This window comes from Dermacentor variabilis, unplaced genomic scaffold (assembly GCF_050947875.1).
Source record: "Dermacentor variabilis isolate Ectoservices unplaced genomic scaffold, ASM5094787v1 scaffold_14, whole genome shotgun sequence".
NCBI lineage: Eukaryota > Metazoa > Arthropoda > Arachnida > Ixodida > Ixodidae > Dermacentor > Dermacentor variabilis.
In genome coordinates this window covers 20,639,397-20,657,229 of record NW_027460302.1, presented here as the reverse complement: position 1 = coordinate 20,657,229, position 17,833 = coordinate 20,639,397, and positions in this window count along the sequence as shown.

The window sequence follows — 17,833 nt, the reverse complement described above, 5'->3', positions numbered from 1 at the left end:
TCCGCCGTTTCCTCGGCATGCTGAACTTTTACAGGCGTTTCTTGCCACACGCAGCCTAGTACCAGGCTCCCCTACATGATACCTTGGCTGGTCTACGAGGAAACCAACCCGTCACGTGGACACCGGCTTTAACGGAACTTTTCGAAAAATGCAAAGCTGCTCTCTGCACCTCCACACTTCTCTCCCACCCTGTGCCAGACGCTCCCTTGGGGCTCTTCACGGACGCCTCTAGCATCGCTGTAGGTGCCGCCCTTATGCAGCACGTAGACAACACCTGGCATCCCTTGGCGTTCTTCTCCAAGAAACTCTCAGCTCGCAAAACGACCCCTTCTGCGGTCAGTCCCACCGACGAAACCACGACCCCAGCGCCGTCGAGTTCACCAGCTTACTACGGAGAACTTCTGGCGATATACGAAGCAGTTCAGCACTTTCGCCACATTCTCGAAGCATAACAATGCACTATCTTCACAGACCATAAACCTCTGACCTACACGCCGCGACAAACTCCCGCTGGTCCAGCAGAACCAGCTCTCGTTCATAGCCCAGTTTACCACCGACATCCAACATGTCCGCGGGAAGGACAACGTGGTCGCCGACGCGCTTTCACGTGTGGCAGCTATTAGCCCTTCGCAGATAACAGCTGATGTCCTCGCCGAGGCTCACACTACAGACGCTGAACTGCAAGAGCTTCTTAAGGGCGGGTCCTCACTACAGCTGCAGCAAGTCCCCATACCTGAACCGACAAAGACTATCTACTGCGACATATCAACAGCATGAAGCAGGCCTTACGTGCCCCTTTCCTATCGCCATGGCCTCTTTAACCAGCTACATAATCTCAGCCATCCCGGCATACGCGCCTCTGCACGCCTCGTGGCTGACCGCTATGTCTGGCCCTCCATGCAGCGGGACTGCCACACCTGGGCGCGCTCCTGCATTCAATGCCAACGCGCTAAAGTCACCAGGCATGTCACTTCACCACTCGGCGCATTCCCCCAGACCTCTGGTCGGTTTCAACACGTCCACCTTGATATCATAGGGCCCTTGCCTCCAGCTGGACGCTATCGCTACTGCCTCACCGTCATAGATCGGTACACTCGATGGCCTGAGGCATGGCTCCTCGAGGGAATCACTGCGGAAGACGTCGCCTCGGCCTTCTTCGCCGGCTGGATTGCCCGCTTCGGGCCCCCTCGCCGCGTCACCACCGACCAAGGACGACAGTTCGAATCGCAACATTTCCGGCTGCTCAGGCTGACCATCGGGTTCGAACGCTCGCGGACCACCAACTACCACCTATGCGCCAACGGGATGATCGAACGTTTCCACCGACAGTTCAAAGCAGCCATCATGAGCCACCCGGATTCAGCCTGGCCTGAGGCCATCCCAGCCGTGACCCTAGGTCTTCGCGCCACTTTCAAGCCCGACATTCAGGCTACACCCGCAGAGCTCGTCTACGGGGAACCCCTCCGCCTCCCAGGCGACTTTCTCGCTGCACCGCCATCCACCACCGCGACGTCAGATACCACCGATTTCATCGCCCGGCTGCGACGCACTATCGCTACCCTCCGCCCGTCACCTGCAGCTCACCACTGTAAGACCGCCCCCTTCGTCTTCAAGGATCTGGCAACGTGCTCGCACACTTTTCTCCGGGACGACAACGTCCGCCGGCCTTTACAGCCACCTTACAATGGACCCTACCCAGTTCTCCGTCGCGAAGACAAAACCTTCACCCTGCGCATTAAAGGGAACGCCGTCCGCGTCTCTATCGACCGGCTGAAGTCGGCCTACACCGATTCCACCGAACCAGGGAATACCAGTACACCCACAGACGTCCAACTAAGACCGCCGACATCGCAGCCTGCTTCTGTTACCACACGCAGCGGACGTCGCGTACGCTGCCCAGATTTTTTCAAGCCCTGAGGGCTCTCCACTCCGCGGGGAGGGGGAGGGGTGATGTGGCGACACACTCCGCGCATATTTCTGCGCACCCTCCATCTTCTTATCTGGCCCGGCATAACACAGCTGCACGCTGGACTGCATGGTCGATAAAACATAGCGCCACCGCCACGTCACCCGAGGTATGCGTCACCAACGGTGGCTATGAACACAGGCTGCCTGGCTGAGGAAGACCGCCTTCTACCTTACGCTACTGCGACGAACGTAGCGTTGGTATGCCGGTCCGCTGCCATCGTTAGTCGAATAAAGAAGCGTTACGTTTTTATGTTGGGATTCGTCCTTCGGCAGACACGACATCCCACAAGACCATGCAAGGCAGCAATGGTCGCCAAGACCAGGAAAATAAGTCAGTGAGTTCACTAAGTTTGGTGTCGTGGTCAGGATCAAATCCAACAGGTTAGCAGACGTAAGGCCTACTCTTGTTGATTTGGTGACTAGTTGGGTGAAATTGAAATCTGAGCATAAATTAACAAATACATTATTCTCAACGGCCGTCTCAATGTTCGTAGGGCTGGTACCTGACCAATAAATCTTAGGAAAGTTAAAGTCTCCTAACAGAAACAAAGGAGCACGCGGGAACTGTAGAACTAATGAGTTCAACACGTCATGCAATAATTCACAAAAATCAGCTGTCGCGTTGGGCGGCCTGTAACACACACAAAAAAGTGCGCTTTGATGACGGAAAGATATGTTCGCACAAACAAGCTCTAAGGAAAAATTCAGTGGTATATGTGACGCTAGGTTATCGGCTACAGCCATAAGAACACCTCCCCCTTTACCAGTGTGACGATCACATCGATAGATGGTGTATTTTTTAGCGCAGTCAAGTAGTTCACTACTGGCTAATTCGGGAGAAAGCCACGTTTCTGTAAGCGCCACAACGTCAGCAGAGCACGAGTCAATGATAGCCCATTAAGTGTCTCTCTTACTGGTTATGCTTCGCACATTTGAAAGCAGCAAGGATATGTTTCGTGGAACAGGGGGCGTAACGTTTGTTGTGTTAGGACAAGGAAGGGGCACGACCTGCAGACGCAGAAGCGGACGAGAACTCGTTTGAAATTGCCCCACTGCCAGATTCTAGTTCACAAATACTATCGGTTGCTCGCGAGTAGGCAAAGCACTTTTTGTGTATATATAGTTTGTTGTAACGTACCGTGAACTGCTATTTACAAGCTTTTCCGTATTCAAAAAGCTTCTTGCGGGCACTTCTTGTAGCCTTGCTGAAGTCTTCATTAACTGACACGTCACAAGCCCTCAGTTTGGCTCTTGCGGCCAGAATGCCCTCGCGTAACTTGGAAGATGCAAGTTTGATTATGACAGGTCGGCACTTTCCCGGTTTGAATTTCCCCAGCCTGCAGGCACGAGATATCCGTTCGTCATCGGTACCCAGGTTAAGCTTTAACGCTGTGTTAAGGATTTTGCAAACCTTTTCTTCACACTGGGCCCATGTAACGTGCCAAGGGAGACGACGCTTACAGCAGCATGGTCAGTGCAGGAAATAAGGAAGGTTTATTGAGAGTGTGGCTTATAAAGACATGAATGCAGCGCGCTGTACACACTGCGCATCACCGATGCGCATCCGCGCTGATATGACCAATACACGTGTCCGATACGTCCTCCCTCGGGCAACAAACAAAATAGATACATATACAGATTTGCCAAAACTTAAGACACTTGCTGAAAATGTTCATCATAATGAAGCTTCTGGGGAGGCCGGACGACACGATTCCACCTTCTAGTAGCATGCGTCGGTTGGATGCCAAGCGAAGGATCGCCGTCTCTTGCTGCTAGCGTTGATCCTACGACTGTTTCTAGAGATGACGCCTCGGAGACTTGCGCTGTTGGTTCAGCTGGTGCTGCAGGCGCCGGCGCACGGGAGCTTTCACATGGTGGAATCTCCTCGCAGTCGTCACCACTTTCACCGCTATACTGTTCACCCGCCCTAAGTAGATGGCGACTGCGCCGCAGAACACGGTGATCTTGCGTTCGTACCAAATAGGAACGTGGAGCAGTTTCACCAACGACCTTCGCTTTTGGGGACCACGCAGTCGCATCCTGAAGCCTCACCTTCGTGCTTCTGCGTAGTAGTGGCAAAAGCTTCCCGGCCTTGGCTTGGTGGTGCTTCCTCACAGGGGTCCGGGACACCCTACCGAAGTCAGGAAGGTTAGAACGAAGTTGCCTTTTTTGCAGAAGCTCACCCGGAGAATGCCCATCTTCCAATGGTGTTGAGCGATAGGCTAGTAAACACAGCCAGAAGTCCCCCCTCGCCTCTCGAGTCTTTTTCAGAATGCGCTTTACGATTTGCACACCTTTCTCAGCCAAGCCGTTCGACTGTGGATAACGGGGGCTGGAGGTTACATGGTTGAAGTCGTATGTTTGGGAAATCTGGCAAATTCATGGCTTGAAAACTGAGGTCCGTTATCCGTGCAAACTTCTACAGGTACGCCGTACCTGGCGAACATGGAGCTAAGGGCTGCGATCGTAGTTGCTGCAGTTGTGTCGTCAAGTTTGTCAACCTCAGGGAAATTTGAAAAGGCGTCGTAGGCAACCACGTACGAATTTCCAGCATAAGAAGAGATATCTACGCCGACCCTATACCAAGCACATTTTGGAACTGGCCGCATTAAAAGTGGTTCATGTGGTTGCCTGTACGCGTACTTTCGGCAGGTTGCACAGCTTTCTTCAAGCGCAGCTATTTCGCCGTTCAGACCGGGCCAAAATACAAGAGTTCGGGCCCTCTCTTTGCACTTTTGCAACCAGAGGTGGCCATCATGTATCCTGTTCAGGATGCTTTGTCTCATACTCTTCGGTATTTACAACTTCCCAGCCCTTTAGCACTATTCCATTAACGACTGACAGCTCTTTCGCAAAAGGCTTGAGTTCCCCGTTCACCGGCTGCCTGCTTGTTAAGCTCTTCCTCACGGTCTGTAGGTATACTTCACGAGACGTTTCTTGCTGCAGTAACCTCTGCGTTTCGGAAGTGACCATGTAGCCCAAGGACTGCACGGCATGGATCTCCACGTTGTCTGCGGTACCAGAAGTAGTGGCAACTTAATCTTTGCCCTGGTCAGCCGTTGAGCGTGACAACATCTCAGCGAGAACCAGCTGTTTCCCGGGAATGTACTGCAAGACAAAGTTGTATTTTAGTAGCCGCAAAAAGAATCTTTGCACTCGCGGTGACATGTCGGCGATTTCCTTTTGCGCGATCGCTATAAGTGGCTTATGGTCTGTTTCGATAAGCATTTTCTTCCGTACACAAACTCGTGAAACCTTTCACAGCCAAAACAAATTCCAAGTGCCTCCTTTTCAATTTCAATAGCTTTGCTCGGCTCGGGTTAATACACGAGATGCATACGCTACTGGTCGCCATTCACCATTGTAGCCTTGCAATAATGCTGCACCGACACCTTCCTTTGATGCGTCGCACGTTATCTTAGTTTCTCGTTGCGGGTCAAAGATTGCAAGCAGGGGGGCGGTAGTCAAAACTTGGGTTAAGATTTGTCACTCTTGCACGTGGGTTCCTGTCCATTGGAACTTTCCGCCGGACTTGATAAGCTCTCGTAAAAGCGTTGTTCACTCGGACAACCGTGGCACGAATTTGCTGAAATAGTTCAGCACTCCCAGCTTCCGCTGGACGTCAGTCTTGGACGTTGGTGTCGGCATGTTCCCCAAGCTTTCGATAAGCTTTGGGTCAGGCGATATGCCCGTTCGGCTCATGACGTCACCAAGGAATTTGATTTCACACCGAACTTGCACTTCTGCGAATTGAAAGTCAATCCTGCGTTCTCGGCATCCTTAAGCACTTCCGTCAATCGTTCGTCGTGTTCTTTTTACTGGAACCCCAAACTAAAATGTCGTCAGCACCCCAGGCAGGCCCTCGAATACTTGACTCATGGTTTGTTGAAATACCTCTGGTGCGGACGAAATGCCGAAGTGCAGACGCAGAAAACGGTATCTCCCAAACGGTGAAGAGAAAGTGCAGATCTTAGATGTGCGCTCGTCAAGCGGTATCTGACGATAGCCGGAGTTCCGTCAAGACAGGTGAAGTACGCGGCATTGGTTAAACGGGCTTCCAAATATTCGCGCCTAGGAAGCGGGAAATGCTGCCGCTTTATGTACTTGTTAACAGCTCTGGGGTCCATGCACACCCGTAGCATGCCATCTTTCTTTTTTGCCCAAACTAAAGGACTGGCCCAGGCGGTAGGCTCGGTCACTTTAACAATTATGCCAGCACGCAGCGTTCTTTCAAGTTCCTTCTTTAGAGGCTCTTCCAGTGCCAAAGGAACTCGTCGAGCTGGTTGCACGACTGGCACCGCTTCAGGTTGCAGGACCAGGCTGTATGCCTGCTGAAAACTAGGCCCTCGAAGACATGCCTGAATTTCTTGAGAAATCCGTCGTTAGAAATCTTGTCTACGGCGCCTACTTTACGCTGGACCAGCCCCAAAGCCTCACTAGCTTCTAGCCCGAGTATGGCCTGATGGCCATTTTTCACAACAAAAAATGTGACCGTAGTAGAAGTATTACGAAGTCTTACTTCCTGCGTAGACGTTCCATAGCACGCTATGGTACCGCCGTTATACGCCCTCAGCACCGAATTCGTTGGCTTCAACTCTTCAGCTCCCCTCAGTTGGAGGTAAATTGACATGGGAAACAGGCTTGCCTGCGACCCCGTGTCCACTTTAAAGCTCATCTCGCGATTGCGAACTTGGGCTTTAACCGTCCAATCCCTTTCGTGCCTAGATGTCGTGATCTCAAGAATGTCGAAGTCCTCGTCTTGCTGTTTTTTGACTTCGCTGAATACCACTGACGCGCAACTACTTGCAAAGTGGTTCAGCTTGTGGCAAATACGACACCTCTTTCCAAACGCTGGGCGTTGCTTCGGTTTATGCCAGCGGTTGCACTTACGACAGTGAAGTTGTTCTTTTCCTTCCTTCCACTCTTTTGAGGGTGGCGCCGTGCGCATCGATACGGCATCGACTCTGTCTTCCCCGCTACGCCATACTTCGTTTCGCTGTGCTGCCGCCTCCGCTGCTTTACACATTTCCTCTGCTTTGTGCAAAGTCACTTGGCTGTCCCGAAGCATTTTCTCTCTTAGTCTAGGATCGTGCGTGCCGAATACGATCTGGTCCTTTATCATGGATTCTTGCAAAACGCCATAATTACACTGCCCTGCTTGCTTTTTCAAGTCACGAACAAATTGCTCCGCTTGCTTTCTTGAACGGAATACATATCTCTCGTGCACTTGATTGCTCACTTCGGCACAATAGGTATCAAACTTTCTCACCACTGTACTGTAGTCGGTCTTCTCTTCATCCAGCGCGAACTGGAAGTTGTTGAAGACGTCCAGCGCGTCGTCACCCGCCATGCTCAGCAGGAGGGCTGCCTTTGCCAGAGGGCTGCCTTTGCCAGCAAAGGACCAGCAGCTGCTGGTCCTTTGCCGCCGTTGCCTGCAGAAATAACTCAAATTTCTGCTTAAAACGCTTCCAGTTTTCCTTGACGTGACCCGTCAGCCGCAGCGCCTGTGGTGCCTTCAGCAGGTCCATAACGCGTTCTTCGCGGGTACGATTCCCCTCAGGCGTCGACAGGCAGCGGAGCAACTTCTGACACCATGTAACGTGCCAAGGGTGACGACGCTTACAGCAGCATGGTCAGTGCAGGAAAGAACGAAGGTTTATAGAGAGGGTGTCTTAAAAAGACATGAATGCAGTGCGCTGTACAGACTGCGCATCACCGATGCGCATCCGCGCTGATATAATCAGTACACGTGTTCGATACAGGCAACACTGTCTTCAATGCCAGGTAATATAAGATTATCTCGGGGGGAGCGATCTTCAAGCTCATTAAGACGTTCGGTTAAAGTTGCCAGTTGCGGTGACACGCCCAAGCTCGTGTTTTCTCTAGTCTTTCTCATAGTGTCTTCTACCAGCAAAAGCCTGTTGTCAATGTCACAAATTTTTTCCTCAAGTGAATTCTGCGCTTCTTTGACAGCGTTTAGAGATGCCATAACTTCATTGTGCTTTGCATGAACGTTCTTGTGAAGTGATTTTATCAAAGAAAGGAGTTCTTTGTGCTCTTTTCATGGCTCCTCTCTCGGCGGCCCAGGGTTCAACTCAACACCACCGGCAAGAAACAATAACCTTGTTACATATACACACTCGCAACCAAGAGAGAATAACACTTGTGAGCATGGAAGTACTAGCAAGCAACGATTGCTAGACCTTTTGCAGTCCAGCGAAGGAGAAGAACCCACCTGCACGATAAAGCAGAGTGGCGATTGAGGCGGCTGCATCACTGCAGCACTTTTATGCCCACTGATCGGGGGCGGAGGAGGCGAGTTGCTTAAGAAGCCCTCTTGCGATGCATACGGCAATGTGGAAGACCAGGTTAGGGAGAGTGCCGGCTGTTACTGGCGAAGAAATGAAGCGGGCCCATCCCAACAGGCAAAAGGTGTTGATGGCAGTCCAAGGGCGAACAGGGTGTCACATCGGGGAAACGGTAGCTCGGTTCCTGCGCTGCTTTGCTGGATCCACGTGGTAACAGTTATCAAAGCCTGCACGATAAAGCAGAGTGGCGATTGAGGCGGCTGCATCACTGCAGTACTTTCATGCCCACTGAGCGGGGGCGGAGGCGGCAAAACCCTCTTGCGATGCATACGGCGATGTGGAAGACCAGGTTATGGTGAGTACAGGCTGGTACTGGCGAAGAAATAAAGCGGGCCCATCCCAACAGGCAAAAGGTGTTGATGACAGTCAAAGGGCGAACACGGTGTCACATCGAGGAGACGGTAGCTCGGTTCCTGCACTGCTTTGCTGGATCCACGTGGTAACAGTTATCAAAGCCTGCACGATAAAGCAAAGTGTCGATTGAGGCGGCTGCATCACTGCAGTACTTTCATGCCCTTGCACTTAGTTCATCACCATTTATTGAACCCTTGAACTTCGGAATACGATTGCATATGGGGGCATGCTTTACTAAAACCTAACACCAATCGAAAGCAAAAATGCACGATTTTAGAAGAAGCATCTTTTATGATACTTCGAGTGTGTAAACATTCATTGCATCAACATGTATTGTTGACCAGCACTGCATGATCAGGGATAGCAGGTGCTCTGCTATCCCTCATCATGCAAGGCTGGTTCTGCAGAGGCTGGCTCAGCTGGTTCTGCAGATGTACAAACGTCAAGACATGAATGCTCATACTACATCATGCACACAGCACAAAGAAAACCTTTTTCAAGAGTTTTCCTTTCTGGCAGATGTGAGTGGGCCATAAGGAGCAGAAACTTTATTGGAAGGTACTGTGTAATACCGCTTATGAAAGAATGAAGAGAGTGAAGAGGCTTTTAACAGCAGTACCTCATGCTGCTCTAATAAGAGAGGAACGATGAGCAAGAAAATTTCTGGTAGAGCACTCCAGTTCAGTAGTAACTTTTTGAAAGACAGAAAATCTCAGGTAACCCAAGAAACAACACAAGCGTACTACAAGAAGTACCACAGTCTATGGTGTACTACAGTCTATGGGAAAGCTATATTATATAGAAATCAAGAATGATGCTACAAGCTCTCGGCAACACTGCAGGTTTTCTTGGCCAGTCTGACCTCTCGCTTTTTGTAAGTCGCCTTACATCGACGTCGGAAAAAAGACTAGAATCAAGAACTACCCCGGATTGCCCATTGTGCTCCACATAGCTGGCATACCTGCAAGTCAATATCCACAAATCCTCAGCTAGTGTAAGACCGTGACGGTCGAGGCAACACGTGGGTGAAACAATTATGCCACGCGTGGGCGCAAATTTTACACCTGGTGAAAAGAATAATCTTGAAGTCTTGGGGGTAGACGAACGGATACTATGGAGAATCATAGATGATGTACTTAGGTCCAAGGTATTGTATGATATGAATTACCAGCAGCGCACAGAAGAGACAGCTCATCGAATACAGACATCGGGTAATAACAGGTCTTTCCAACATTACCATGCTTGAAGGCCTCTATGAGAGAGAGCAAACGCACAAGAACCTAGACAGAGTAAAGTTGCAGCCGGCAGCACAAATTGTTTGGCTCAAGGGCTCCGATCCTGGTCCAAACATACTATGCCAGCTAGCATATGAGATGCCAAGATGAATACGCCTCCCTTCAGAAACACAACCTCAGGAACACCTGAAATTGAGCACAACAGGCACATACCGTGCAATATGGGGGCAAACAATTAGGCCAGAGAACTATATACGACTGCCAAGCACACAGAAGAGGTTGCTAATCGTGAAGATGCAAGCAAAAAATAAGGCCCATATAGTACACTGATGTGACAATAGCAGTGTAATAGTAGTATGAAACTACATAAAATTAAACCCCATACTAGTGAGTACCATTCTAGGTCATCCTACACCTAGAAACGCTGAACTGAAAGCAATCTGTTCACGTGTGTTTGTGCTATAGTGATCATTATTTTTGTCCGTTTGACTTCATATGCACGTGCTCTTTCACTTTTTTGTCACATTTACTGTACGAACAGTGTACCGATGTGGAGATCATTCGACCCATTTTTTTTTCGCCAAAGGCCAGCTCCTCGAGCGGGCTGATCATGTCTGATTTTCTTATGTTTACAGGTTGTTATACTGTTCTCTTTTTGTTTTATTCTATTATGTATATTTACTTGATTTACGTGTTGTTAAGCTGGTTCTTCTGACTGTTATGCATTTTGTTCTTTTGCTATGTACTTCCCACTCCTGCCTAAGGCCTTCTGTGAAGGCTGGCAGTTATTTTAAAATAAAATAAATAAAATCAAAGCACCACTTGCACTGCATATTTGCAGACTACGACACCCTACACACCTGCATGGATTCACCTAAAACTGTCTCGGCCTTCACATCACAAAATATTGTCAGAAAAATCACGAAATTACCATGCGACTTCCAAGCGCGTGGCCAAAAAATAAATTATAGGATACATAGCCTTACAGATATTCGAGGACACGAGCGGGCTTATGAGCCCGACATAACAACTGAAAACTAGACGAGTTTGTATGCAGTCATTACTAACTAAATCGCAACAGCTAGACAATTAACAAGAACGCAGCGCTTTGTCTGTTCAATTTGTTCTCTAGCCACTGCATTTATGTTGAACTATAGTTAATGAATTCATGAGGCTGCACAGGAGACGAACGATACTGCCGCTCAATGCACCGATTTCGCATCCAAATCTACGCGCGTTCGCACACACACACACACACACACACACACACACACACACAAACACACACACACACACACACACACACACACACACACACACACACACACACACACACACACACACACACACACACACACACACACACACACACACACACACACACACACACACACACGCACACACACACACGCACACACACACACACGCACGCACGCACACACACGCACATGCGCACACATGTACACACGCCCACGTTGCAAGGGTGCGTAGTATGAAGCAGTATTAACAGGATGAGGGCTAACTTGCAACTAAGGTTCTTTGTAAAAAAATGTGGTGATTTTAAGTTTCCCGGATAATTAAAGACAGCTTTGAAGACTAGATAAAAAGTGGCGCTTGAGGCAGCCAAACATAAATAAACATGCTATAGAAATAAAATAAAGAAATAATCCAAGTGCAGCAAAACAATCATTACAGTCGCCAATCGTGCTTGCCAACACCTTTCAAGCAACGCTAGCCTTATTCCAATAGACAGACTAACAGCTTGCTCATGAAAGCACACTCTTCCAGTTCCATGTCAGTGGGAAAAACACTTGAGTTTCTTGGAAGGTTGCCGCATGCGCACTTGGTCATTGCAATGTTTAGTTTTCCTTGGACTTGTATATATATTCGTATTTTCTCTAGTTCCTGTTTTTGATTATGTTTGGTGTCATCCAGCACTAGCTTTTATCGGGATTTCTTGCCGTACTAACTTCTGGTAACGTTTATAAATCACTGCATTTCCAAAATAAACCTTTTAATTAGAAGTTAACGTACCGTGTTCTTACTACTTCACACTGTACGCCCTTGCAACATTGCCCAAGAAAAAAAAAATAAGGTACACAGAAGCATCATAACGGCCATATAAGTGACTTGTTGCAATCTAAAAAAATGAATAGCCTGGCTGCAAACGGCATGACGAATAAGAAAACAACTGAGATGATATAACAGCCGAAAGTTTATTGTATACGCCGAGTAAATGCTGGCTGAAGAGCAATAAACCGGACATACACAAAAAGGAGAAGCAAAAATAAATGTGTGTTTCCTGACAGGAAATGCGTCCATTTCTAATGAAGGACATGCTGACGAATTTCTCCTAGCGTTTTTAGATCTACAGCTTCCATAATTTCTCTAGGCAGCCAATCTGCGCAGAACGCTAGCTTTTTCCGCTACAATGCATGCTTAGATGTCTCAACATCTTAGCCATTGCATTCCACTTACGTGACGGACAAATGTCTTGTTGGGTAGGCATAGAAACGCTTATGCATTTAAAACACGTTGTACATTTATTGAGGTACTATTGCAGGGAAGGCACACAGTGAGGAACGGGTTTAAGACAAGATCATGATGACATAATTATCTCGCAGCAAATGTGTGGTGGGCCATTGCCTTGTCCGATAGTGAGGTCGTTTCTCTCTCGCAGCAGAGCGCGCGTGCAGTAGTCTCTCCGACTCTGCAATAGGTTCAAAAATGTGTCCCTGTATTTAGTTAAATGAAATGTGAAGCCCATTGTGTCACATGGTAACTACAGCGCATAATCGAGTCATAAATACTATGATTAACGCATTACGAAACACAAATGCTTAACATAATTCAGAAAGACTTTGATGGACCGGCTGGATTAACATAATGAACCACTCACTGCGCCCTCCTTGATGGTGATTATGCGAAGCGCGATGTGTGGCATTTTAAATAAGCAATGTCAGAAACGCAAGCCAAACGTGTGTGTAACCTCATTAAGAAACACAGACGTAACCAATTATTCAGAAAAATGTTAATTAACAATGGGAATTAACCCAGTGGTACACCCTCGGGGCCGCACATTTCAGCTTCGTTGGTTTACCATCTGCACAGAGTGCATGGACTGTAATTTCTTCTGTTATTGTTTGTTAAGTATTGTCTAATGTTGTGCCAGTAAAACACGTTGTGGGGTTAGTTGGTGCATTATATTGGTGCTGCTGCTTCTTGTTCTTTCTTTAATGTTCGGCCCTTCTTTCTTTTGTAACTGCTTTGTTGTGCCCCCTCACCTTACACTCCAACCTTACAGCCTTCAAGGTATATAAATAAGTACATAAGCACATGCCATTCATTCACCTGCATAAACGTCGCACCATACTTTCCTCAACAAACGTCACTGTCTTGATGTCACGCAGTGTGCAGCTAAATTAACTGCCGTTTGCATTTTGGTATAGTTTCTTAACAGTGTAGTCCATAGTCATTACCTGACATTACCGTTGTGACCTTTGTGGCGCATAAAGGAACCTTGCAAAAGATGACATGTTGGATTGTTGAAAATAAGACCAATTGTATATATCGCGGCTACTTTAACAGCATTTAATTGACCACTTCGCAAAAACTTCACTTCGAATAGATTCCAAGATATGCACTGAAACTGAATTTTTTTGCGTATTAATGTGGTCGTTACTGCATGGCCACATCTTGTTGATTAGAAAACAAATAAATTAGTTTGTTGCAACATATTTTAGAAGATGCGTACATCACTGCTATTGTTACAGCAGAATTTGATACAAAGACGCACAGTGTAAGATGTGAACAAATGCTCAGGATAAACTCCAGAATGTTTGCATCATGCTACTTATAAAAGTGAACAGTTTCATTCCATGGCTGTTAATAAGAGGGAGAAAGAAAACTTAATTGCGTTCATAGAACAAAATCACATTGATAAGTTTAGAGATATAGTCATTGCTTAACACTTTGGAAGGGAATAATCATTGAAGTACATTGTAGCAGCCTTTCAACAGCAAAAAAAGGAATCAGTTTTTCCAGCCTTCAGTATTGAATTGCAGGCAATGCAAGCGGGCATAAAATTCTTCAAATAGAATCTGTTTAGGAATATCAGATAGGAATAAACATTGAGGCTTTCATTTGTACTTTCTCTGGCTGAGCGATCTAGTTTGAAATCACTCCCATAAGCATGTCGTAACAATGTTGATATTATACAGGATAAATGCATGACTAGCTTAATAATAAAAAATAACGTAAAGTGCAAAAAAAAACAAGGACTGCGAGAGACGACATACACAGCGCTGACTTCCAACAATATTTTATTGCGTTGCCACATCGTGTGCATATATACAAGAGGGGGCATGCGCAGAAAATGAAAGGCAGTCACAAGGGGTGTTCTAACAGAAAGTCACTGTACTAAGAGCATGATCACTTGAAAAAAACGAATATTACGATTTCTATCTGCTTAGTTACGTGACTTCACTAGGGGTCAGCGCAATAGTGGGGGCACTAACGCACATACTGCCAAGTTTTCTGATGACATCCGCTTCTACAATTGCCCGGGTGAGGCTTGAGCTGTACGTGTCTCGCTAAAGCTTCACTATCTGCTAAGAGGGGCGCTCAGGCGCAGTCCCGGCAATGAATGTCCAAGTGGCCTTGTACAGTGCTGTGTACGTTGTTACAGTGCTCTCTTAGACGATCGTTTAAGCACCTGCCTGCCTGCCTGTGCAACATATTTACTGCCGCAAGACCAGGGAATTTGGTAGACTGCGTTCGTTGTGCACGTCACAAAACGTTTTATGTGCCCGGCTGAGCAACAACTCTGATGGGATTTAGGCGCGTTTACATGCTTACAGAGCCTTTCCAGCTTTTCCGGGGCTGAAAAAACGACTGTGATTCCTGCACGCTGCCCAATTTTCTTTAGCCTATGGGAGACATTATGCACATACCGTAGCACTGCAAACCTGCGTCTTTCAGCCAGCTGGTTCCTTGGTTGAGTGGGCTCATCACGTTTTGTGCGCCTCAGAAGCTGTTCCGCTATGGCTGAAATTAAGGCCGAAGGGTAGCCAGTCCAAGAAAGTCGATCAACCTGTGCAGCAAGACTTTGCTCCATCTCGAGTGGGCAACATTTATTGAGGCTGTTAACGAGACATAACTTTATATTACCTCGTTTAACGAGCTTTGAATGTGCGGAGTCAAAGGGCAAGAGTAGCTTCTTACTTCTCGGTTCGAAGCACCAGCACACATGTTTGTTAGCAAGGCACAGCTTGAGATCTAGAAAGCGCAAAGAATCATCAATGGGGACCTCATGCGTAAGTTCTACAGGCTCCAGCTCTTTCTTAAAGATCTCCAAGACTTCATATACAGCAGGTCCAAAAGCGTGATCAGTGCAATCAATAAATATCAGGTAGTTGTCCACAAACCTGCATACTTTGACAACAAGGGACGCGGCTAGGTGACCATGAATATTGCGATCATGATGAGCTAAATAAATATTACTTAGTACCGGCGCCCGGCATGATCCTATACAAACACCGTTCCTTTGTAAGTAATTTTGTTCATTCCATGAGGTGTATGTTTATTTCAAGTAGAAGTTCAGCAATTCAAGAAAGCATCTAACAGAAACACCTGCAGCATTCTGAAAGCCAACTGATCCAAAGTCAACAATGCATTCTTCAAGGACCAGAAGCCAGGTGAGGGTGCACGCGCTTTCTGTGAAGACTAAAATTACTGCCAGTTGATGCTCACTCCTAATCTTTCCCATTCTGGCAGTGGGAGTATCTTCTTTAAGTAAGCAGTGAATAGCATTGGAAAGATTGTACTTTTTTGCGTATAGCATACTGAACCATACTACATGCGCAGTATGGTTGCTGCATGGATGAGGCATATCTTGGAGTGCGAGCTAATGAAGGCATATTCCCACAAAAGAATGATGACATTCGTATCATCGATACGTCTGTGGCTAGGCGCAGCACTGAACACCAATTTGTTGGTTTTATGTAAGAATTGGATTACACGTAAGAAGGTTGTATGTAAATACAACCAAACTCTGCATATTGCTTTCATTAATTAGGAAGAGATTTGATTCAGTAGAGATACCAATAATCATGGATGCATGCATAATCAAGCAGAACAGGAAGCATATCAGATCATCTTGTCAAATGGCTAGGAAGACTCCCCTGCTATTTTAATTCCCCACAAGTGGAAAAACACATATCGAGAAAAGGGTCCCGCAAGCAAGTACAATTTCTCCAATGTTAACTTGTTGCTTAGAAAAGGTATTCACGCTATTAGAATGGGAAGGGTTATGAGCAAGGATCAACCGTGAGTATCTAGACAACATTAAGTTTTCTCTTGACCTATCCTCGTCAGCATTGCCCTCATCAGTAATGCTGAGTACGAATTGCAAAAAAAAAGAAATAAAAGATGCATGATCTGAACCAGGAACGTAAGACAAGGGTTGAAGATCAAGACGCAGAAAAATAAAGTTATGTCCAACCAGCTGCCAAGAGACCAATAATTCATGATCGCCAGTCTCCCTCTATAATCTGTACGGAAGTAGGTTTACCGAGGTCAGTTACTTACGGAAGGTATTGATCACGGTAAGCAAATTTAAAGAATAAAAATGAGTTGGAGTGCATTCGGCAGGCTTTACATAATAACTGCAGGCCATTTACCCAGATCCCTGTGAAGGTACGCATACTGCCCTTGCATTGTGCCTGTACTAGCATATGGGACGGAAACTTGGAGGTTAACAAAGAAGCTCGAGTACAAGTTAAAGATTTCGCAACGGGCGATGTAAGGAAAAATGTTCGGCGCAACTTTATGGGTTAATTGGGGTGGTCGATGCGGTTCTCCCAGTAGGATTGCGATACCCTATAGATCCGAATCAGAGAAAGCACGCGACACCCAAACGGCGTGTTACTTTCTCGGAGCAATGCGAGGGATGGTAGCGAGGACCGAGGGAAACTTTCGGTGATGCGAGACTGAACAACCCCCCCCCCCCCCACTCCTCCATCACCCGACGTTAAAGTATCACGGCAAACGAGAGCTAACAAAAATGCAAGCGACTGCAGCGACTGCTGCAGTCATTGCATTCGCTTGCATTTTTGTTAGCTCTCGTTTGCCGTGATACTGCAGTCACAGCAGTCGCTTGCAACACAGTCCTCTCGCCAGCAAAGCGAGTCTTTATCACGGCGATAATATGCTGTCACTGTTTGCCTCTCGACTAAATAGTAGAACTGAAGGTGCCGCTAACAAATTCAAACGTGGCCGCGTCGCCAGTATCGACGTAAGCCACCATTACGAAGCCGTCTAAACGGCCGAGCCGACACGGGCAAAAGCGCGCTGACGGAAACTACATAGCGCTCGCGCCACCGGAAGCCGGTCAGATTGGAGACGGCCAGGAGAGGCCTTCGACTTGCAGTGGGCATAATAAATAGCATGATGATTATGATGTACGAAGGAGCATGTATATTCGATGATCTAATTGCTGTGTGCAAATGTCTTTGCGCACAGTGGCATTTTGCATAAAAACCTTAACATTCATGCTCTGAGTAAAGTTTGTGGAACGGTCTCTCCTTTCCTGTTGCTATTGTTTCGCGTCCTGTTACGTTGTAGCATAGCACGTCCCTTGAAGCCTACAGGCGTCCCGCGCGTATGAGACGTGCAATGGAAAGGGTCAGATTCTCAAGCGACGACATAATCGCTATGGCGTGCTAAAGACGTCCATACAGCTACTGCTGGCTGATGCGCTGTAGTAAAGTCTGGTGGAATGTTGGGCTCTGAAACAATTGACAGGTGTACGAATGAACTGCTGAAGGACTAGTGCGTTTAGAAGCAGCGGTTACGACAGTACATGCTGGCGTCAATGCGGCGTTCGTGGCTTTGCAGGTCGAAACGCTG